The following is a 23791-nucleotide window of genomic DNA, read 5'->3' on the forward strand; positions in this document are numbered from 1 at the left end:
ATTAAAGGTTTGTCTGTCTGTCTAGAGAGATTTCCTTTTCAAAACCCAAGATTCCTGTTAGTTGCCTGAATTATTTCATTTTTTAAAAAATGTTTATTGATGCTATTTTATTGCCTAGAGTAAGGCAAGGGTAAGACCATCTTGGATGCCTAAAACCTTACCCTGAGTTCCTGTAGCGACATGTCCATTTCTGTGAGAATCAAGCAAAACCTCTCCACCCCCAAAAAGGTAAACAAAAGGAAGAAGTTCAAAATTCTATTTGTACTTCTGTTTTCTGTGTGTCTTCTAAAGGGAAATCAATTCAATAGTGTTGTTGTTTTTTTTTTTTTTTTTTTTAAACTCACCGTTCTTTCCCTACCCCCACTCCTAACCCCTGCCCAGAGGACTTCTAGTAAGATGTTTCAAACTCTCACCTAAATAATACAGTGAATGCCCTCCCGTCTTTGAATGTCACCGTGTTTGTGTCTCCTCTCTTGTGAATGGCTTGCAGATTGACAGAGACTGGCAGCTAGGGCCAGAGGGACACAGTCATATCTCAGCATTTTCATTAGAATGATGTCAAGTCAACTGAGCAAACTTACTCTGTTAACCAGGACATGTTAACATGGCTCTGCTCTATCAAACTACCATCAGACAAAAACAGGCCAGTATTTCCTAATTGAAGGCTCTTTTCTTTATGGCTGTAAGACTAACCCTTTCATGCCTGAGCCATCTCCCCAACCCCTAACATTTTTTTTTTTTTAATACATACATCTATGGTTCATTTAAAAAAAAAAAAAAAAATGAAAACTCCACTCCTAAATTTTCAAAAAAGTATTCTGTAACCAGATCAAGTAGTTAAGACTAAATGAATTGGCAAAGTAAAAAATGCATCTGCCATAAATAGTCTTTACAATTAGGGCTATTTCAAGGTCTGAGAAGATAGTAAATGTGTGCCACACAATCATGGGGACCTGAGTTCAGGTCCAGATGCAGTGGCATATACCGACGACTACAGTTCCAGGGAAGTGAGACCTGGAGGGTCTCTGAACTGGCCAGCTGAGCTCCACGTGAAAGATGCTGTCTTAAAAATTAAGATAATGAGCCACCGAGGACACCTAGTGTTACCTCTAGCCATTGCACGCATGTACACACATATACAGGACACTGCATACTCCACACACCAAGAAGAAACTGATGCTCCTACTAAGAATGACCACCCTAGGTTCATACATTCGGATGCTTGGTCCACTGTTGATGGAACTACTTAGGATTAGGAGTATGTCACTGGGGGTGGGCTTTGAGGTTTTTAAAAGCACGGGCCATTCCCATTCTCTTGCTCTTTGCTTCTTGCTTATGGGTCAGATGTCTGCCTGTCTGTTGCATACTCCCTGCTATGATGGTCCTGGGCTCAACCCTCTGGAACTGTAAGCAAGCCCCCAATAAACTCTTCTATTGGTTGCCTTTGTCACGGTGTCGCAAATGGTGCTGTTAACATAGTATTGTCACTGTGCTGGCCGGTTTTGTGTGCCAACTTGACACAAGCTAGAGTCATCCGAGAAGGGGCCACATTTGTGGAAATGCTTCCATGAGGTGCAGCCGTTAAGGCATTTTCTCGGTGATCAATTGGAGAGGGCCCAGCCTATTGTGGGTGTTACATGCTGCCCACAGAATGGGAAAAAGATCTTCGCCAACCTCACATCTGACAGAGCTGATCTTCAAATTGTGGGTGTTACATGCTGCCCACAGAATGGGAAAAAGATCTTCACCAACCTCACATCTGACAGAGCTGATCTTCAAAACATACAATGAACTCAAAAAAGCTGGTCACCAAAACACCAAATAATTCAATTTAAAAATGGGGTACAGATCTCAATAGAGAATTCTCAATAGCGGAATCTCAAATGGCCGAAAGGCACTTAAAGTGCTCAACATCCTTAGCCATTAGCAAATCAAAACAACTCAGATACCATCTTGCTCATGTCAGAATGTCTAAAATCAGAAACACCAAAGACAGTTTATTCTGGAGAGGATGTGGAGGAAGGGCAACTCTCCTCCAATGCTGGTGGGAGTACAAACTTGTACAAACACTTTGGAAATCAGTATGGCAGTTGATCAGGAAAATGGGAATCAGTCTCCCTCAAGACCCAGCAATTCCACTCTTTGGCATATATCCAAAAGATGTACATCTGTTCAACTATATTCATAGCAGCATTATTTGTAATAGCCAGAACCTGGAAGCATCCTAGATGCCCATCAAGCAAAGAATGGATAAAGAAAATGTGGTACTACTATTCATTTGGGTAAAAAAGACACCTTGAAATTCACAAGCAAATGGATGGAACTAGAAGAACCATCCTGAGTGAGGTAACCCAGACACAGAAAGAAAAACATGGATATTAGACATAGAGCAAAGGATTACCAGCCTATAATCCACAACCCCAGAGAAGCTGGGAAGCAAGGAGGACCCTAAGAGAGAGATACATGGATCTCCCCCGCAGAAGGGGAAAGGGACAAGATCTCCCGAGTAAATTGGGAGCATGGAAGGGGGGGAGGAAGGTGGGAGAGAGGAGCAGGCAGGGGGAAGAGACCATGAGGGATCAGGAAAGTCGAGTTGGAGGAAGAGGAGAGAAGGAGAGTATGGAAAAAGCTACCTTAATAGAGGGAGCTTAATAGAGAAATCCGGCACTAGGGAAGTTTCCAGGAATCCAAAGGACGACCCCAGCTAACAATATGAGCAACAGTAGAGAGGCTACCTTGAATATCCTTCCCCTACAATGAGATTAAGGACTACTTTATGTGCCATCCTAGAGCCTTCATCCAGAAAGCAGAGATTCACAGCTAAGCACTCAGCCGATCTCCTGGAATCCAGTTGTAGAGAGGATGGAGTGATGAAGGGGTCAAGACCATGCTGGGGAAACCCCCAGAAACAAGCTGACCTGAACAAGGGGGAGCTCATGGACTCGTCTGACGCTGGGGAACCAGCATAGACCAAACCAGGTCCCATGAGCGTGGTTCTCAGAAGGCCTGGGCAGTCTATGGGGCCTCTGGCAGTGGAACCAGTATTTATCCCTAGTTTACTAATGGGCTTTGGGAGCCCATTCCCTATGGAGGGTTACTCTCTCAGCCTAGATGGAGGGGCGGGAGAGGGGGATCCTTCCCCAAATGATGTGACAGGCTTTGCTGATGCTCCATGGGAGGCCTCACCCTCCCTGAGGAGTGGATGGAGGGGTGAGATGGGGAGTTGGTGGGGGGAGCAGGAGGACAGGAGGGAGAGGGAACTGGAATTGGTATGTAAAATAAGACTTTTTAATTTAAATAAAAATGAGGGAGGGAGGGAGGAAGAAAGGAAGGAAGCAGACCGCACAAGCCCGGGGAAGAAAGTCAATAAGCAGTTTCTCCTCCCTGGCCTCCTCATCAGCTCCAGTTTCCAGGTTCCAGGTCTGACTCCCTCCAGTGATGAACTATGATCTGGAAGTGTAAGTCAAATAATACACCAAGCGAGTTGGGGAGGGAAATGTTTGTCTTAGCAATGGGAACCCTAATTAAGACAGTTATCAATATCACGAAGACGGGAAGGGAACTTGCATTGCTCTAAGAGAAAGACAGACCAAGCCTGTGTCTCATGCATATTTCTTTCTTGGAGGGGTGTGGGGGGAGAACACTAAAATAAGTTGGTTCAATACAAATATAACTTCATTAGCTCCTATCAAATCGGGCATTTGGATGACATTTGGAGTTCAGGAAAGAGGTCAAAGATGACCTGGGAAGATGGAAGAGCAACAACAGATTTTAAAAAGCTTTCAGATCGAAATTGCAGATAGGGATGCTGTCTTTTTGCCTTGCCCTGCAGGGCCATTAAATGGTCCCCCCTTTATATAGTCTACTAAGGAGGCAGCATGCCATCATGGACAAGATTATGGTCTGTGGAACTGCCAAGTGTTAAGTTTCAATCTACTTATTGTGCCTCCTTATGCATCCTAAACCCATGTCTAGACTTCCATTTCCTCACTTTTAAAATAAGAATCCTAACATCACACCTCAAACATCCCCTGTGAAGAGTAAATTTACTACTTTATCTGAATTTCTTAATGCTGAATTTCTTAGAGGCTGTTGCCGTGCCTAAGAAGAACCATTTGTTTGCTCACCTTAGAAGAACTACATTTCTAGTTTTAGGTCCCCATGAAGATTCAAGAATTTAGGACTGGGCCAGAGTCCTGAAGAAAGTTTGAACATCCAGGAAGGAAACAAACTTGGGTCACAGCTTCCAGGAAAGCATCAATTCAAACAGCAGGCACACCAAGAACCTCCTGCCCCTTCCTCGCTGCAAATCCTCCCACATTGTTAGCACACATTTACTAAAAACCTCGTTTTTGAGCAACCGCTTACCCTGGATTAGTCTTCAGGGATTGAAAATGGTCTGAATGTAGGAAGAGTCACGGTAAAATTATTGCTAAAGAGATAGTTGACCAGCTCATCAGAACCCGTGTAGAAGTGTAATTGCGTAAGGACTTTGTCAAGTGTTTTCCTTAGATTGCGTGGTGATAGATGTAGTTACTTGGTATCTCACAGTCAAAGCAAAAATAACTCTTAGATCTGGAACCTCCTAGTTGTACAAATTAGGCCAATGATAATATTTTCAACTTCTGGGACCCCCATCGCCAGACCTCTGCTAGAGGTGAGCCTGGGACCAATTTTGGTTGAATCCCCACACACACACACACACACACACACACACCCTTCCCTGGGAACTCCCTGGATTGGCCCTGGATCTCGCTCCCCCTGTGTCCCATCCCCAGCAAGAGCCTGCCCACCCCCTACCCTGCCCACTTTCCCACCACTCTGGTTGAGCACTGGGACAGAGGGTGGAGCCAACAATCCTGCCGCCTTCAGGAACTTCCTGGAGATGTTCTGAGCACACTATACCTGTGTATCTACATGGGATCACCCGGAATCCCCACCTGCCTGTTCTGACCCCCACCATTGGTCCTCTACTGGAGTTCCGGACACCTCCCAGATATCCACCTACCTCCTTGGGGCCATCCTGAGTCCCTGTGGGCTGGATCCTTGACCCTCATCGCTGGGCCTCTGCTAAAGAGGCCTCAGATGCAGAGTGCTACACCCAGGCTAGATATACCTATTGTCATGGGAACATGCTGAGTCCCAGCCTGCTAGATCTTTAACCCCCATCGCCAGGCCTCTGCTAGATGTAAGTCTGGAACCAATTTGGGTTCAATCCACACCCACACCCTTCCCTGGGAACTCTCTGGATTGGCCCAGGATCTGGCTCCCTCTGTCCTGTCCCCAGCAAGAGTGCTCTTGATGCTCGCTCTCTCTCTCTCTCTCTCTCTCTCTCTCTCTCTCTCTCTCTCTCTCTCTCTCTCTCTCTCTCTCTCTCTCTCTCTCTCTCTCTCTCTCTCTCTCTCTCTCTCTCTCTCTCTCTCTCTCTCTCTCTCTCTCTCGCACCCCACCAAGAGCCTGCACTTCCCTACCCTGTGCCCTCCTGGCCCACTGGCCCACAGCTCCTGTTGAGGACTGGGACGGAGGGTGGAGCCAGCAATCCTGCCACCTTCAGGGAACTTTGGGGAGCTGTTCTGAGCACATTAGACTGCCTATCCACCCAGGACCACCCAGAATCCCCAACTGCCTGGTCTCAGGCCCCCACCTCTAGTCCTCTACTGGTTTTCTGGCCCCTCCCAGAGATGCACCTATCTCCTTGGGCCCATCCTCAGTCCCTGGGGACTGGATCCTAGATCCCCATCGCTAGGCCTCTGCTAAAGAGACAGCAACTGGAGAGTGCCAGGCCCCAGCTAGATCCGCCTATCTGCCCAGAAACATCATGAGTACCAATCATAGGGATCTTTGTACCCCAGTGCTGCTCTTCTGGTGCCTGATCTTTGACCCTCATTGCCGAGGCCAGGCCTGAGGAGAGACCTCCTAGGGAGCTTGGACCACCCAGAGCTACAAACATCGAATTTCGGACCCACCTAAGCCCACCTGGGGAGTACCAAGGAGAGACAGCAAGACAGAGACCCCACCTGCACCTACTGGATGAAGTAATGGGAAGACGGCAATGTATGAAAACACCTAATAATAGAAAGACAAGCATACCACCACCAGAATCTAGGGACTCTAACCAACTAGACCTGAACCCAAAACAGATGGAGAACAAGTTAAAAATATATCATCATAAAAATGATAGCGCACTTAAGAAACAATGTGAAAAAAAACCCTTAAAGAAATGGAAAAATAAAACAAAAAATTGGAAGAAATAAATGAATATCTTAAAGACAGTACAGAAAACCAAGAAAAAAACTATTAAACAGGCAAAGGAAATGGTTCAAGACTTGGAAACTGAATTAGAGACAATAAAGAAAACACAAACTGAAGAAATGCTGGAAATAGAAAAACTGGGCAAACGATCAGGAACTACAGACACAAGCAAAACCAACAGAATTCAAGAGATGGAAGAGAGAATCTCAGGCGCTGAAGATAAACTAGAGGAAATAGATTCATGGACCAAAGAAAATCGTAAATCCAACAAATCCTTAACACAAAATATCCAAAAAATGTGGGACACCATGAAAAGGCCAAACCTAAGAATATTAGGCATAGAGGAAGGTAAAGAAGCCCAGCTCAAAGGTGCAGAAAATACATTCAACAAGATCATTGAGGAAAACTTTCCCAATCTGAAGAAGGTCATGCCCATGAAAGTACAAGAAGCATACCGAACCCCAAACAGGCTGGACCAAAGAAAAAAAGACTCCTCGACACATAATAATTAAAACACCTAACATACAGAATAAAGAAAGAATAGTAAGAGCAGCGAGGAAAAAGGGCCAGGTAACACAAAGGCAGATCTATCACCTGATTTCTCTATGGAAGCTCTAAAGGCCAGAAGGTCCTAGATAAATGTCCTACAAGTACTAAAAGTCCACAGATGCCAGGCTAGGCTACTATACCGAGCAAAACCCTCAATTGCTATAGATGGAGAAAACAAGATAATTAATGACAAAGGCAGATTTTCACAATACATATCTACAAATCCAGCCCTACAGAAACTTTGGGAAGGAAAACTGCAACCCAAGAAAGTTAACTAGCCTCAGAAAAATATAGGCAATAGATAGTCCCACTTCACAAGAACCCAAGAGTAAAGCAAGACAAATATATGCACCACCAACAATAATAAATTTAAAACAAACAAGCATCAACAATCAATAGTTCTTACTCTCCCTCAACATTAATGGTCTTAACTCGCCTATAAAAAGACACAGGCTAACAGGATGGATACGAAGACAGAATCCATCCTGTTGCATGCAAAAAACACATCTAAGTTTCAAAGAAAGACATTACCTCCGGGCAAAGGGCTGGGAAAAGATCTTCCAATCAAATGGACCCAAGGAGCAAGCCAGGTGTGGCTATCCTAATATCTAACAAGTTAGACTTCAAACCAAAATTAATCAAAAGAGATGAAGACGTTCATTTCGTATTCATCACAGGAGAAATCCATCTGCACAAAGTCTCAATTCTGAACATCTATATCCCTAATACAAAGGCACCCACATTCATAAAACGAACTCTACAAAAAACTCAAAGCTCACATAAAAGCTCACACACTTACAGTGGGAGACTTCAACACTCCACTCTCACCGCTAGACAGGACCACCAGTCAGAAACTTAACAAAGAAAGAACTAACAGAAGGTATGTCTCAATTGGGTTTAACAGACATCTATAGAACATCCATCCAAACACAAACGAATATAACTTCTTCTTTGCTCCACATGGAACCTACTCTAAAATCGACCACATACTAGGTAGCATAACAAATCTCAACAGATAGAAAAAAATTGGAATAGCCCCCTGTATCTTATCAGACCAAAACGCTTTAAAGTTGCAATTCAAAACAACACAAATCACAGAAAACCTACAAACTCGTGGAAAATGAACAAGGCACAATAGCACCATACCTGGGTCAAAGAAGAAATAAAGAAAGAAATTAAGGACTTTCTAAAATTCAATGAGAATGAGGACACAACACACCCGAACTTATGGGACATACTATAAGCAGTGTTACAAGGGAAGACCAATATCCCTCATGAACATTGATGCGAAAAATATTCAATAAAATACTGGCAAACCGAATCCAAGAATACATCAGAGAAATCATCAACCATGATCAAGTAGGCTTCATTCCTGGGTTGCAGGGATGGTTTAACATATGAAAATCTATCAACATGATCCACCATATAAAAAAACTGAAACAGAAAAACCACATGATCATCTCCGTAGATGCTGAAAAAGCCTTCGACAAATTCAACACCTTTTCATGAAAAAGGTCTTGGAGAGATCAGGGATAACAGGAACATACCTAAACATAATAGGAGCAATATACAGAAAACCAACAGCCAACATCAAACTAAATGGAGAAGCTTAAGGTGATTCCTCTAAAATCAGGAACAACACAAGACTGCCCTCTCCCTCCATATCTCTTCATTATTGTGCTTGAAGTTCTAGCTAGAGCAATAAGATAATAAAAGGAGATCACAGGGTTCCAAATTGGAAAGGAAGTAGTCAACCTTTCTCTATTTGCAAATGATATGATAGTTTACATAAGCAACCCAATAAACTCTACCAGGGAACTCCTATAGCTGATAAACACCTTCAGCAAACCAGCAGGATACAAAATAAACTAAAAAAAAAAAAAAATCAGTACCCTACATTGCCCTACATTACTCAGATGACAAAGGGGCTGAGAAAGAAATCAGAGAAGCATCACCCTTTACAATAGCTGCAAACAACAAAGTATCTTGGGGTAATGCTTACCAAACAAGTGAAAGACCTATATAATAAGAACTTTGTGTCTTTAAAGAAATAAATTAAAGAAGATACCAGAAAATGGAAAGATCTCCCATGCTCTTGGATAGGTAGGATAAACATAGTAAAAATGGCAACCTTGCCCAAACCAATCTATACATTCAATACAATCCCCATTAAAATCCCAGCACAATTCACTGACAATGAAAGAATAATAAGCAACTTTATATGGGAAAACAAAAGGATAGCCAAAACAAACCTGTGCAATAAAGGAACTTCAGGAGGCATCACCAACTTTAAGCTCTATTACAAGCTATAACACTGAAAACAGCCTATTATTGTCACAAGAATAGACATGTAGACCAATGGAATTGAATCCAAAATCCTGACATTAACCCACACACCTATGAACACCTGATTTCTGACAAAACTTCTGGAAAATATGCAATGGGAGGAGGAAAGCGTCTTCAACAAATGGTGCTGGCACAATTGGATGAGGGTGTGTAGAAGACGGCAGATAGACCCAAGTCTGTCACCATGCACAAAACACAAGTCCAAATAGATCAAAGACCTCAACATAAATCCAGCCACCCTGAACCTTTTAGAAGAGAGTGGGAGGTACCCTTGAACAAATTCGTATAGGAGACCGCTTCCTGAATCTAACTCCAATAGGACAGACACTGAGATCGAAAATTTATAAATGGAACCCCCTCAAACTTAGAAGGTTCGTTCTGTAAGGCAAAGGACACAATTAGCAACACCAAACGGCAGCCCGCAGACTGAAAAGAAAGGTTTTACTGATCCTACATCTGACAGAGAGCTGATCTCCCAAATATACAAAGAACTAAAGAAACCAGTCAACAAAACACCAAATAACCCTATTTAAAAATGGGGTACAGAACTGAACAAAGAATTCTCAATGGAGGAAAACAAAAAGGCTGAAAGACACATAAGAAAGTGCTTATCATCCTTACCTATCAGGGAAATGCAAATCAAAACAACATTGAGATGTCATTTACTCCTGCAAGAATAGCTAAAATTAGAAACACCAATGACAACTTATGATGGAGAGAAAGGGGAACACTCTTCCACTGCTGGTGGGAGTACAAACTTGTACAGCCATTTTGGAGATCAGTATGGCGGTTCCTCAGGAAAATGGGAATCAGTCTACCAAGGGAACCAGCAATCCCCCCTCTTAGGCATATACTGAAATGATCCATGTCATTGCAACAAAGACATGTGCTCAACTATGTTCATAGCAGCATTATTTGCAATAGCAAGAACCTGGAAGCAATACAGATGCCCCTCAAGTGAAGAATGGATAAAGAAGATATGGCACATCTACACAATGGAATACTGTTTGCAGAAAAAAAAAGCAATGGATTCTTGAAATTCACAGCCAAGTGGATGTAACTTGAAGAAACCATCCTGAATGAGGTAACCCAGTCACAAAAAGAGGAACATGGAACGGACTCGCTCATATATGGATTTTAGACCTAGAGCAAAGGATAACCAGCCTATAATTCACACCGCCACAGGAACTAGGATACAAGGTAGATTCTAAAAGATTCATATATGGACAGTCACAGAAGGGGGAAGGGACAAGTTCTCCAGAGCACATGGGGTGGAGAGGGAACTAGGAGAAAGAAAAGGGGAGGAGAGGAAAGCACGTGGGACAAGTAGAATTGAGTCAGGGGAGAAATAGACGACAGAAGTGAAAGAGACAGAGAGAGAGAGAGAGAGAGAGAGAGAGAGAGAGGGGGGGGGGAGAGAGACTATAAAAGAGGGAGCCATTATAGGAATGAAGAGAAAACTGAACCTAGAGAAATGTCCAGAGACCTACAAGACTGACCCCAACTGACAATTTGAGAAACACTGGAAAGGCTACCATAAATGCCCTTCCCTGATAATGAGAACAACAACTAACTTATCCAACATCGTGGAGCCCTCATCTAATACCTGTTGGAAACAGAAGCAAACACCCACAACTAAAAACTGAGCCGACCTAGAAAACAGATGAAGAGAAGGAAGACAAGACCAGGCTACAGAAACCCACAGAGATAACCTGAACAAGGAGGAGCTAACGGGCCCCCAGACTGATAGCTGGGAATCCAGCATGGGACTGACTCAGGCCCCCCTGAACATGTGTCTCAGCTAGAAGGCCTGGGCAGTCTAAGGGTCCTCAGACAGTGGAACCAGGATGTATTCTGGGTGCACAAAAAGAATTTGCAGGCACATCATCCATAAAGGGATACTCCCTTAACCTAGAAACAGAAGTCCTAGTCCCTACTCCAAAACACTTGACAGATTTAGATGACCCCTACTGGAGGGCATCAACCTACATATGGATTGGGAAGGGAGGGGAGGTTGCTGTGGGTGCATGTGAGGGTAGGACAGATGGAATGAGGGAGGAAAGAAGGAAGGGAGAACTGGGATCGAAATGTAAAATAAAAATAAATAAATAAAATATAGTAAAAAAAAACATATTTTCAACTTCTCAAGAGTGGAACAGGACCTGTAGAAGGCTGAGAGATTTGGACTGGCTTCGTCAAGCAAAGAGATGGCTGGCTCAGCAGTTTGGACTGCTGCTTTGCTTCTTGTTTCCCAGAGTACCCGGGGTTCAGTCCCAAGCCCCCACTAAAATTACAATTGAGTGTAATTGTAGGTCCAGGGGACCTGACACGGGCACCCAACACATTCATGACATGCAGAACATTCGATTGCACTGTGAAAAACCGAGTCTGTGTTAGTAAGATCAGCCTTCTATGCGGAAGATCATCCAGCAACTTGTTGACAGGAATTAGCCATAGAGTGCAGAGGATCCAGGAAGATGGATTCAGACACACACACACACACACACACACACACACAAAGAGCCTGCATTTCCCTACCCTGTGCCCTCCCTGCCCACTGTCCCATAGCACTGGGACAGAGGGTGGAGCCAACAATACTGCCACCTTCTGGGGGACTTCCTGGAGCTGTTCTGAGCCCACTAGAACCTGCCTATCCACCCAGGACCACATGGAATGCCCACCTGCCTGGTATCTGACCCCCACTGCTGGTCCTCTATGGGAGTTCCGCACCCCTATCAGAGAGAGAGTGAGACAGACAGACAGACACAGAGAAACTAAGAGAGAACATAAAATAGACAGCCATCATAGGATTGAAGAGAAAACTGAACCTAGAGAAATGTCCAGAGACCTACAAGACTGACCCCAACTGACAATTTGAGCAACAGTGGAAAGGCTACCATAAATGCCCTTCCCAGATAATGAGATCAACGACTAACTTATCCATCATCATGAAACCCTCATCAGGGCCATCCTGAGTCCCTGTGGGCTGGATCTTGACTCCCATCACTGGGCTTCTGCTAAAGAGGCCGCGGCTGGAGAGTTCCAGGGCCCGACTAGCTCTTCCTATTGGTGCAGGAACATCCTGAGTCCTAGCCTTCGGGATCTTTCACACCCATGGCTGGCCCTCTGCTGTAGCTTGATATTTGAACCCCCCACCGCCATCGCCGGGCCCCTGCCTGAGGAGAGAACTCCTAGAGAGCTTGGACCACCCAGAGCTACAGATATCAAACCTCTGATCCACCTAACCCCACTGGGGGAGAACCATAGATAGATTCCCACCTGCACCTACTGTTAGAAGCAATGTGAAGACTGCAATGCAAGATAACACTTAACAATAGAAAGACAAGCATACCACCACCAGAATCTAGGGACTCTACACCAACTGGATCTGAACACCCCAAAGCAGATGAAGCAGAAGTAAACGACTCAAAAATTATTATAAAAATGATAGACACCCTCAAAGACAATGTGAGAAAATCCCTTAAAGAAATGGAAGAAAAACCAAACAAAAAAAAATTGGAAGGAATGAACAAATTTCTTAAAGAAAGTACAAAAAGCCAAGAAAAAGCAAACAGGTGAGGGCAATGGTTCAAGACTTGAAAACTGAAATAGACACAATAAAGAAAACACAAACTGAAGGAATGCTGGAAATAGAAAAACTGGGCAAATGATCGGGAACTACAGACACAAGCAAAACCAACAGAATACAAGAGAGAATCTCAGGCACTAAACATAAACTAGGAAATAGATTCATGTACCAAAGAAAATCATAAATCCAACTAATCCTTAACACAAAACATCCAAAAAATGTGGGACACCGTGAAAAGGCCAAACCTACAAATAAAGGCAGAAAATATATTCAACAAAATCATGGAGGAAAACTTTCCCAATGTGAAGAAGGGCATGCCCATGAAAGTACAAGAAGCATACCGAACATTAAATAGACTGGACAAAAGAAAAAAGACCCCTCAACATATAATAATCAAAACACCTAACACAGAGAATACAGAAAGAATATGAAGAGCAGTGAGGGAAAAAGGCCAGGTAACATCTAAAGGCAGACCTATCAAAATTAACCTAACTTCTCCATGGAAATTCTCAAGGCCAGAAGGTCCTGGATAGATGTTCTACAAGTACTAAGACTCCATGGATGCCAGCCCAGGCTACTATACCCAGCTTATATATAAAACAGCTTAAAGAGGCTGTCACTATTTATGAGCCCCATGCCCCTTTTACTCAGACAATTTTTGAGTCTTTTCAGCATTAAATTGCACCCCTAGTTAATGGATGCAGCTCTGTAGAGCTGCGCTGAGTGTGGGTGACTATTTGCTCTGAGAGGTGAATTTTAAGAATTTGGCAAGGAAACCACCCAATGCAATGCTGCTGCCAGATTTCCTCCAAGGAATTTAGATATGCTCATGGGTGCTGGGCAATATCCTACCCTTGCAGCTCAAATTCTTTTTGACCCAGCGGTCTATGCACAAATTACTATTGCTGCTACTACAGCTTGGAAAGCCCTGCCTAATAAGGCTGCAGGGGATCTACTATCTAAGTTATTGCAGGGACTGTCGGAGCCCTATTCAGAACTTGCAGACCACACTGGCTGGTCACATTTTTGGTGATGTTGAAAATGTCATGCCTATAATTAAACAATTGATATTCAAAATTACAAACAAGTATTGTAAAGAGGCTCTATGTACCCATATGGCCAAAAGTCTTAATGACTATATCGGCATATGTCAGGACATAGATGGTCATCATATTATGGGCCAGTTTCTAGCATCAGTTATGAAAAGAGGTGGGTACAATGGAGGAGCCAGGCCAAAGACTTGCTTTGGATGTGGACAACCAGGATATTTCAAAAGGAACTACCCCCACAGAGTGTGACTACGCAATTGAATCCTAGGCAGGGGCATTCCCCCATTGCAGTAAGGGTCACCATTGGAGCAAGGAATGTAGGTCAAAAACAAAATTGCCCTTGGTACTCCTTTACCGGCTCAGGGAAACTGGAAGCGGGGCCAGCCTCGGGCACCTCAAGCCCAGGTGTACAGGGCAATGGATACACCTGTAACCCGCCCAGTACAGATGATCCCTCAGAGAAACACCTTTATGTCCAGGAACTTATCAGAGGTACCCCAGGAAGCGCAGGACTGGAAATCTGTTCCACCACCTGAGTAATATTATTAACACCACAAATGTGCACTCAAGCCTTAAGCACAGAAGTCTTTGGGCCTCTTCCCCGGGAGCAATATGGCTATTGTTAAGATGCAGTAGTGCCCTGTTAAAAGGAATTAGAGTTATTCCAGGCATGGTAGATTCTGATTTTCAAGGAGAAATAAAAATCATGGTTAGGGCAGAAATGGGGGTATTAATGATACCACAGGGCCTCGACTAGCACAATTGGTTCTTCTCCCTATGTTCAAAACCAACAATCCCTTTTTAAAGGACATCAGGGGATCTGCTGGTTTTGGGCCCACAGGCTCCATGGGTGCTTTTTGGGTATCAAGTCTTGAACAGCGCCCCATGCTCACCCTTACCATACAAGGTAGAGTTGACTCAGTAAAAGCAAAGAAACATTGGCCACAAGCATGGCCTCTTCGGCCAGCCTCCACTCTTTTACAAGGAGTGGGAACTGTTGTGGCTCCAGAATGTAGTACTCAGTTTCTAAAATGGCCGGATGATGACGGACATACAAGTCTTTTTCAACTTTTGTGTTAAGTCATATCCCTGTTAATCTTTGGAGAAGAGATGTGCTTCAGGCCATGGGAGTGGACCTTACTACTGAGCATGTTAAAAATATGCTGGCTGACCAAGATTATGTACAAGGAAGAGGACTGGGTGAATTCCTACAAGGTGACCCTCAGTCTGTTGCATCCAAAAATTTAATTATCAAAAGAGTCGGAGATCACTCTGGGTTGGGAAATTTTCCTTAGGGGCTATTGCTGTGAAGCCTGTTCCCATTCCTATTATCAGGAAAACTGATAACCCAGTATGGGTGGAGCAATGGCCCTGTTATAAAGAAAAAAAACAGGAAAGTAGAGACACCTAAAAGATCTCTGAGCTGTTAATGATTGTACACAAATTATGGGAACACTACAAACTGGCTTACTTCCCCCTCTGGGTATTCCTCAAGGCTATCATTTATTACTTATAGACCTAAAGGATTGCTTTATTAGCATTCCCTTGCATCCTCAGAATAGTTAGCGATTTGCATTTATTTAGCACTCCTTCTATTAATTTTAAAAAGCCCTATAAGATATATCAATGGGTGGTATTGCCTCAAGGAATGGCCAGTAGTCCCACTATTTGACAAATGTATGTATCTTTGGCCATTGCCCCCATTAGAGAGACATTTCAATCCCTGTATATTATACATTATATGGATGATATTCTTTTAGCTGGCCCAGATCCCAAGCAATTGCAACATAATCTTCAACTAGCTGGCTTAAGTATAGCCCCAGAAAAGGTGCAGCAAGAATTTCCCTGTCTATACCTGAGTCATCAATTGTTATATTCTGGTATCCGTCCTCAAAAGATTACTCTAAGGCTGGATAGACTGACCACCCTTAATGATTTTCAAAAATTTTTGGGAGATCTAAATTGCGTTCCATCTAGTTAGGCCATAACCACTGGGCAGCTTAGACCCTTATTTGATATTTTACAAGGAGATTCTGATCCCACTTCTCTGTGTACCTTAACACCTGCTGTGCGAGAATGCCTCCAATCTGTACATTTAAATTATATTGACTATTCTCAAAACTTGATGTTTCTAGTTTTTGCTTCATTGTATTACCCTACCGTGGTGTTTTGGCAAACTGGTCTTATATTATGGGTGCATGAACATGCATCCTCAGGAAAGACAGTTAGATCTTATCCCCAGGCAATGCTTTGTATTAGTCAAAAGGCATACAAAATGAGTCTTCAAGTTTTTGGCAAGATCCCGGATGTAATTGTTACTCCCTATACTCAACAACAGATGCAATGGCTTCAACAGTTTGGTGAGGATTGGGCATATTTCTTGTGTTCTCCACCCTGCCGCTTTGATAGTCATTTTCCTTCCAGTAAGTTAGCTCATTTTTTAAAATATCGCACCGTGTGTTTCCCCAAGATTATTTCCCAAAATCCTTTGAGGGGGACCCGTAATTTATTTACAGACAGCTCTTCAAATGGTTGTGCAGTGTTTGTTTCCTTTCCCACTATTAAACACTCTACACTTAAAGAGAAATCTGCACAATTGCTGAACTAGCTGCAGTACAATTAGCCCATCAACATTTTTCTGATGAGCCACTTAACTGATTCACTGACAGTAAATATGTGTACCATATATTGGCTCCCTTAGAAACTGCTGCTTATACAGCTCCAGTCTCTCATGTACAGGAACATTTACTAGCCATACAAAGCCTAATATGGAGGCACTCTCATCCAATTATTGTAGGGCATCTCCAAGCGCACTCTGATTTGCCCGGCCCTTTGAGTGAAGGAAATGCCACTGCTGATTTTAAAAATAATAAAAAAAAAAAAAAATAGTGCCATTATAATGATGAGAGAGTCTGGTTATGAAGCAGCCTGCAAAGCTCATACAGTTCATATGCAGGGTCACTTTAATTACATTTTAAAATTACTAGAGACCAAGCTATTAATATAGTTACCAACTGTCCCCTATGTGCACAGTTCTTACCTGTTCCACACCTTGGAGTTAACCCCTGGGCTGTCATGCCTAATGATAGCTGGCAGATGGATGTTACCCATGTTACTTCCTTTGGCTACAATTTGTTCATGTATCTGTGGATACCAATTCTCATCTCATATTTTCCTCTACCCATACTGGAGAAAGGCTTAAGGATGTTAAGAGCCATTGTTTACAAGCCTTATATGGGAATACCCAGACAATTAAAAACTGATAATGGCCCTGCTTCAACTCATTTTGCAAGAAAAATTTTTTATCTCACATAAGACAGGCATCCCTTACAATCCTCAGGGTCAGGCCATGGTGGAGCATGCACATCACATAATTAAAGCCTATCCTCATGAAACAAAAAAGAGGGAGTTTACAGGGTCTCTTCATAATCACCTTTCTCTTGTCCTTTATATTTTGAATTTTTTAACTATTGATGGTACTGCTCGATCTGAGGCCGATAGGCTTTGGTGCCCTTGGTCATCTGACTATGGCTCAGTTATATGGAAGAATAACACTACCGGACAATGGTGGCCCTGACCCAGTTCTAGTATGGGCCCAAGGGTCAGTTTGTGTCTTTCCACAAGATGCAGATAACCCTGTTTGGGTGCCTGAGCATCTGATTCACCATAGGAGGAGGGGCCGTGATTGTAGCAGCCAGAAAGAAGGTCCGATGGGCCTTCATCAAGAACCTACCCATTATGATACCTGCGGGTCTAGTAGCTGTATGTGGCCCTTTTTCCTGACCACTAATTATACTTTGGATCAAGTGGCTATACATTTACACTTTGATCCAAAGGACAAGAATTTCACCTTCATCTCAGGCACTTGTATTCTGGTTCCCTTCTTTTTGTTGTAACCAATGCTACTAATTTTGGAGAAAAGTTTCAATTGTTCTCAGCAGGTCTGGTGACTGGTTAGCTTCTGGACATATGAAGAAACAGCTATCTTAGCCCATGTACCCCAGGTGTGCAGTAGAGAGGAAAAGGAGATTTCCGGATCACGGCTGCCAGTGCCGCCTCCGCCACTGAAGCCAACAGTTTTAGGATAGCCCTCTCACAATCTGTAAATACTGTAAGTACAGTGGATCAACTATCAGGTGATTTGGCTGGAGGCTTAACACACTTGATTATCTAGTACAAACTGGCATTTTTTAAACTCAATCTATAAACTAGCCTCCTATATGAACAGTTGAATTTTTCGTGAGAGGCTCCTATGACTTCTTATTCTCTGTCTTTCACACATATATCTGTCAATGCATCATTTTTCTCCAGGAATACTGGAGTAATCAGTTTTTAACGTGTACACATGCTTTAGCCATGCAGACCATTAACATCAATGAAACCTGAGTACCACCTGCCAGAAGACCTTTTACAAGGACTTCAACTTGCAAGCACATTACTGGGGGGGGGGGGGTCATAGCCCTTGCAGTTGGTGCTATTTTGCCACAGCATTAGACAGGCCCAGGCCAAATTTCAAACAAGACAGATTCTTCTCTCTTTGGCTCAAGAGAAAATGCCACTGCCCACGTGTGGCTGACTATTCACCAGAGACAGATAAGCAAGGGGGGGGGGGTCAAATATCCAACCTAAGACAGGGGTTTACAGGCCAAGGTGACCTCTCCAATGATGGGTAAGGATTATGCTGATGTCCTCTGACACTTAAGACAGGTGTTAGTTTATATTAAAAGAAATGGGCACCTATAGGGTCCTGCATGGACTCCTGAGGCACCTTGACCAAGCCTGAAGCTGTTGGCTGGAACTCCTTTCTACAAACTTGTTGGTACACTTCCTGTTTTGATAACACACACCTCATAAGGAGGAGCTAAGCCTAAAATTCCTGAAATTTTCCACTGTGCTGTGAGTCAGTATTTAAGCCCGATCAATCCCCTCAAGAAACAGCATGCAGCATTCTGACACTGTCTTGTCTCTTTATTTCAATCACTAGCCCTTCGCCTGATTCATAGAACAGATCATAGAGCGGGCATTACAGAAAGTGCTCAACATTTTTAGCTATCAGGGAAATGCAAATCAAAACAACTTTGAGATACCATCTTACTCCTGCCAGAATGGCTAAAATTAGAAACACCAATGACAACTTATGCTGGAGAAGATGTGGAGAAAGGGGAACACTCCTCCACTGCTGGTGGGAGTGCAAACTCGTACAGCCATTTTGGAGATCAATATGACAGTTCCTCAGGAAAATGGGAATCAGTCAACCACAGGAACCATCAATCCTCCTCTTAGGCATATACCCAAATGATCCACATCCATGCAACAGAAACATGTGCTCAACAATGTTCATAGCAACATTATTTGTAATAGCAAGAACCTGAAAGCAACCTAGATGGTCCTCAACTGAAGAATGGATAAAAAAAAAACTGAAGATGGCACATCTACACAATGGAATACTACTCTGCGGGAAAAAAACAATAGAATCCTGTGGAGCCCTCATCTAATACCTGTTGGAAACAGAAGCAAACACCCACAACTAAATACTGAGCTGAACTAGAATCCAAATACAGAGACAGAAGACAACACCAGGCTGCAGAAACACATAGAGACAGATGACCTGATAAAAGAGGAGCTAACGGGCCCCCAGAGAGATAGCTGGGAACCCAGTATGGGACTGACTCAGACCCCCTGAACATGTGTCTCAGCTAGAAGGACTGAGCAGTCTAAGGGACCTCAACCGTGTGTATTCCTGGTGCATAAAAGGACCTTGCGGACACATTTCCCCATGGAGGGACACTGCCTTAACCTAGAGATAGGAGAGAAGTCCCTTCTCCAAAAGACTTTACATATTTAGATGATCCCTCCTGGAAGGCATCATCCTACATGTGGAGTGGGGGGGGGGGGAGTTAGGAGGGGAGGGTGGTCAGAGTGCATGAGAGAGTGGCAGAGAGAGAGGGAGGGAGTGAGGGAGGGAAAGGGAACCGAAATGGATATGTAAAATGAAAGTTAAAAAAATATAATAAAAACAATATTTTCAACTTCTCAGAGTGGAACAGAAAAGACACCTGTGGAAGGCTGAGAAATTTGGTCTGGCTTCGTCAAACAAAGAGATGCCTGGCTCAGCAGTTTGGTCTGCTTCTTTGCTTCTTGCTTCCCAGAGGACCCAGGTTCAGTCCCCCAGCACCCACTAGTCAGGTAACAATTGCCTGTAATTGTAGATCCAGAGGACCTGACAACCTCTGGTGGCCTCCATGGGCACTCAACACACCCATGATGTGCAGGATTTTGGATTGCACTGTGAAACCCGAGTCTGTGTTAATAAGATCAACCTTGGATGGGGGAGATCATCCAGCAACTAGTTGACAGGAATTAGCCATAGAGCACAGTGGATCCAGGAAGATGGATTTAGAAATACACACAGGAGTCAGGAGAGACTTGGGGTGTCTGTCTTTTTGGTTTGGAATGGCTGGAGACACATTCTCTTGCTGGGTCTCCAGCCAAAAGGGAAGGTCAGCTGATTGCTTCTTGGCTTCTCTGAATCAGCACTTTTTCACTGGGACATCTGACTCCTAAGTCTTTACTGGTAAATAGAATGATAGAGACTTAATTTAAAACTACATTTGGGGCCAGGCTAGAGGTGAGTCTGGGACCAATTCAGGTTGAATCACCCCCACACCCTTCCCTGGGATATGGCTCAATTGGTCCAAGATCTCGCTCTCCCTCTGTCCTGTCTCCAGTGAGAGCCCTCCTGGTGCTCTGATAAACATGCTCCTACACCCATACCAAGAGCCTGCCCTGCCCCTACTTGTGCCCTACCCTGCCCACTGTTCTACCACTCTGGTTGAGCACTGGGTGGAGCCAACAATACTGCCACATTCAGGGAACTTCCTTGAGCTGTTCTGAGACACTAGACCTGCCTATCCACTCTGGGCCACACGGAATCACCATCTGTCTGGCCTCGGAACCCCACCACTGGTCCTCTACTGGAGTTCCAGGCCCCTCCCAGAGATCAGCGTATCCCTCGGAGCCATCCTGAGTCCCTGTGGGCTGGATCCTTGACCCCCATCACTGGGCCTCTGCTAAAGAGGTCTCACCTGGAGAGTGCCAGAGCCTGGCTAGATCTGCCAAATTGCTCCGGAACATCCCGAGTCCCACCCTTCCAGATCTTTGACCTCCATGGCCAGTCTACATCTGGAGTCTGATCTATAACACCCATCACTGGGCTCCTGCCTGAGGAGAGACCTCATAAAGACCTTGGACCACCCGGAGATACAGACATCAAAATTCTGACCCACCTAAGCCCACCTGGGGAGTACCAGAGAGAGAGAGAGAGAGAGAGAGAGAGAGAGAAACCCACCATCACCTACTGTTAGAAGGGATGGGAAGATGGCAATACAAGAAAACATGTAGCAATAGAAAGACAAGCATAACACTACCAGAATTTAGGGACTCTACACCAACTAGACCTGAACACCCCAAAGCACATGAAGCAGAAGAGAATGACTTAAAAATTATCATCATAAAAATGATAGAGGTCTCCAAAGACAATGTGAGAATATCCCTTAAAGAAATGGAAGAAAAAACACAAAAAATTGGAAGAAATAAAAAAAAAATTCTTAAAGAAAGTACAGAAAGCCAAAGAAAAAACAAACAGGTGAAGGAAAATGTTGAAGACTTGAACCCTGAAATAGAGACAATAAAGAAAAAACAAACTGAAGGTATGCTGCAAATAGAAAAACTGGGCAAACAATGGGGAACTACAGACACAAGCATAACCAACAGAACACAAGAGATGGGAGAGAGAATCACAGGTGCTGAAGATAAACTAGAGGAAATAGATTCATCGACCAAAGAAAATCATAAATCCAACTAATCCTTAACATAAAACATCCAGGAAATGTGGGACACTGTAAAAAGGCCAAACCTTTAACAGGCATAGAGAAAGGCAAAGAAGCACAGCTCAAAGGTGAAGAAAACATTCCACAAAATCATCGAGGAAAACTTTCCCAATCTGAAGAATGTCATGCCCATGAAAGTATAAGAAGCATACCGAACACTAAATAGACTGGACCAAAGAAAAAAGACTCCTCACAAATAATAATCAACACCTAACATACAGAATAAAGAAAGAATAGTAAGAGCAGCCAGGGAAAGGGGCCAGGTAACACATAAAAGCAGACCTATCACCTGATTTCTCTATGGAAGCTCTAAAGGCCAGAAGGTCCTAGATAGATGTCCTACAAGTATTGAAAGTCCACGGATGCCAGCCCAGGCTACTATACTCAGCAAAACTTTCAATCGCTATAGATGGAGAAAACAAGATAATTAATGACAAATCCAGATTTTCAGAATACGTATCTACAAATCCAGCCTTACAGAAACTTCGGGAAGGAAAATTCCAACCCAAGGAAGTTAACTACTCTCACAAAGACATAGGCAATAGATAATCCCAATTCAACAGAACCCAAGGGTAAAGCAGGACAAATATATTCACAATACCACTGCCAACAATAAATCTAAAACAAACAAGCATCAACAATCAATGGTCCTTACTCTCCCTCAACATTAATGGTCTTAACTCGCTGATAAAAAGAAACAGGCTAACAGAATGGATACGAAGACAAAATCCATCCTTCTGCTGCAGACAAGAAACACATCTAAGCTTAAAAGAGAGACATTATGTCTAGATAAAGGACTGGGAAAAGATCTTCCAATCAAATGGACTCAAGAAGCAAGCAGGTGTGGCTATCCTAATATCTAACAAGTTAGATATCAAACCAAAATTAATCAAAATAGATGAAGGTAGTCATTTCATATTCATCACAGGAGAAATCCATCAGCACAATGTCTCAATTCTGAACATCTATGCCCCAAATACAAAGGCATCCACATTCATAAAAGAACCCTACTAAAACTCAAAGCTCACATAAAACCTCACACAGTTATAGTGGAAGACTTCAGCACTCCACTCTCACCACTAGGCAAGACCACCAGTCAGAAACTTAACAAAGAAACAAATAACTAACAAGAGTTGTGTCTCTATTGGGTTTAACAGACACCTATAGAACATTCCATCCAAACACATGGAACCTTCTCTAAAATCAACCACATACTAGGCAACATAACAAACCTCAACAGATACAAAAATATTGGAATAGTCTCCTATATCTTATCAGACTACCACACTTTAAAATTGAAATTCAACAACAATCCAAATGGCAGAATCCCTACAAACTCATAGAAACTGAACAATGCGCAATTGCACCATACCTGGGTCAAAGAAGAAATTAAGGACTTTCTAAAATGCAATGAGAATGAGGACAGAGCATACCCGAACTTATGAGACACCTTGAAAGCAGTGTTACAAGGGAAGTTCATTGCATTAAATGTTCATATGAAGAAAATGGAGCACAATCACATTAGAGAATTAACAGCACAACTGAAAGCCTTATAACAAAAAAAGCAAATTCACCCCGGAGTAGACGCCAGGAAATAATCCATTTGAGGGAGGAAGACAAAAAAGTAGAAACCAGGAAAACAATACAAAAAAAAAAAAAAATCAAGGCAATAAAGAGATGACATTTTGATGAAAATCAACAAGATACACATACCTTTATCCAAACTAACCAAAAACAGAGAGACCATGAAAATTAATAAAATCAGAAATGAAAAGGGGAATATCACAACAGACACAAAAGAAATCCAGACAATTTTCAGGTCATACTTGGAAAACCTGTAACCACAAAATTTGACAATTCAATGGAAATGTACAAATTTCTGGATAACTATCACTTACCAAAATTAAATCAAGAACAGACAAACAACTTAAACAGACCTATAACTGCTAATGAAATAGAAACAGTCATCAAAAGTCTTCCAACCAAAAAAAAAACCTCAGGACAAGATGGCTTGAGTGCAGAATTCTACCAGAAATACAAGGAAGAGCTCATATCAATACTCCTCAAATGGTTCCACACAATAGAAACAGAAGGTTCATTATCAAACTCTTTTTACT

At 43.0% G+C, this 23791-nt stretch overlaps 1 protein-coding gene across 1 annotated transcript in view; it reads right to left on the reverse strand.

Moving 5' to 3' along the window:
* Fam120b (family with sequence similarity 120B) overlaps window positions 1–23791 on the reverse strand; it is a 417663-nt gene that overhangs the window by 141960 nt on the left and 251912 nt on the right. The window lies entirely within an intron of this gene.

The sequence above is a fragment of the Phodopus roborovskii genome, unplaced genomic scaffold (genome assembly GCF_943737965.1).
Source record: "Phodopus roborovskii unplaced genomic scaffold, PHOROB, whole genome shotgun sequence".
NCBI classification, from domain to species: domain Eukaryota; kingdom Metazoa; phylum Chordata; class Mammalia; order Rodentia; family Cricetidae; genus Phodopus; species Phodopus roborovskii.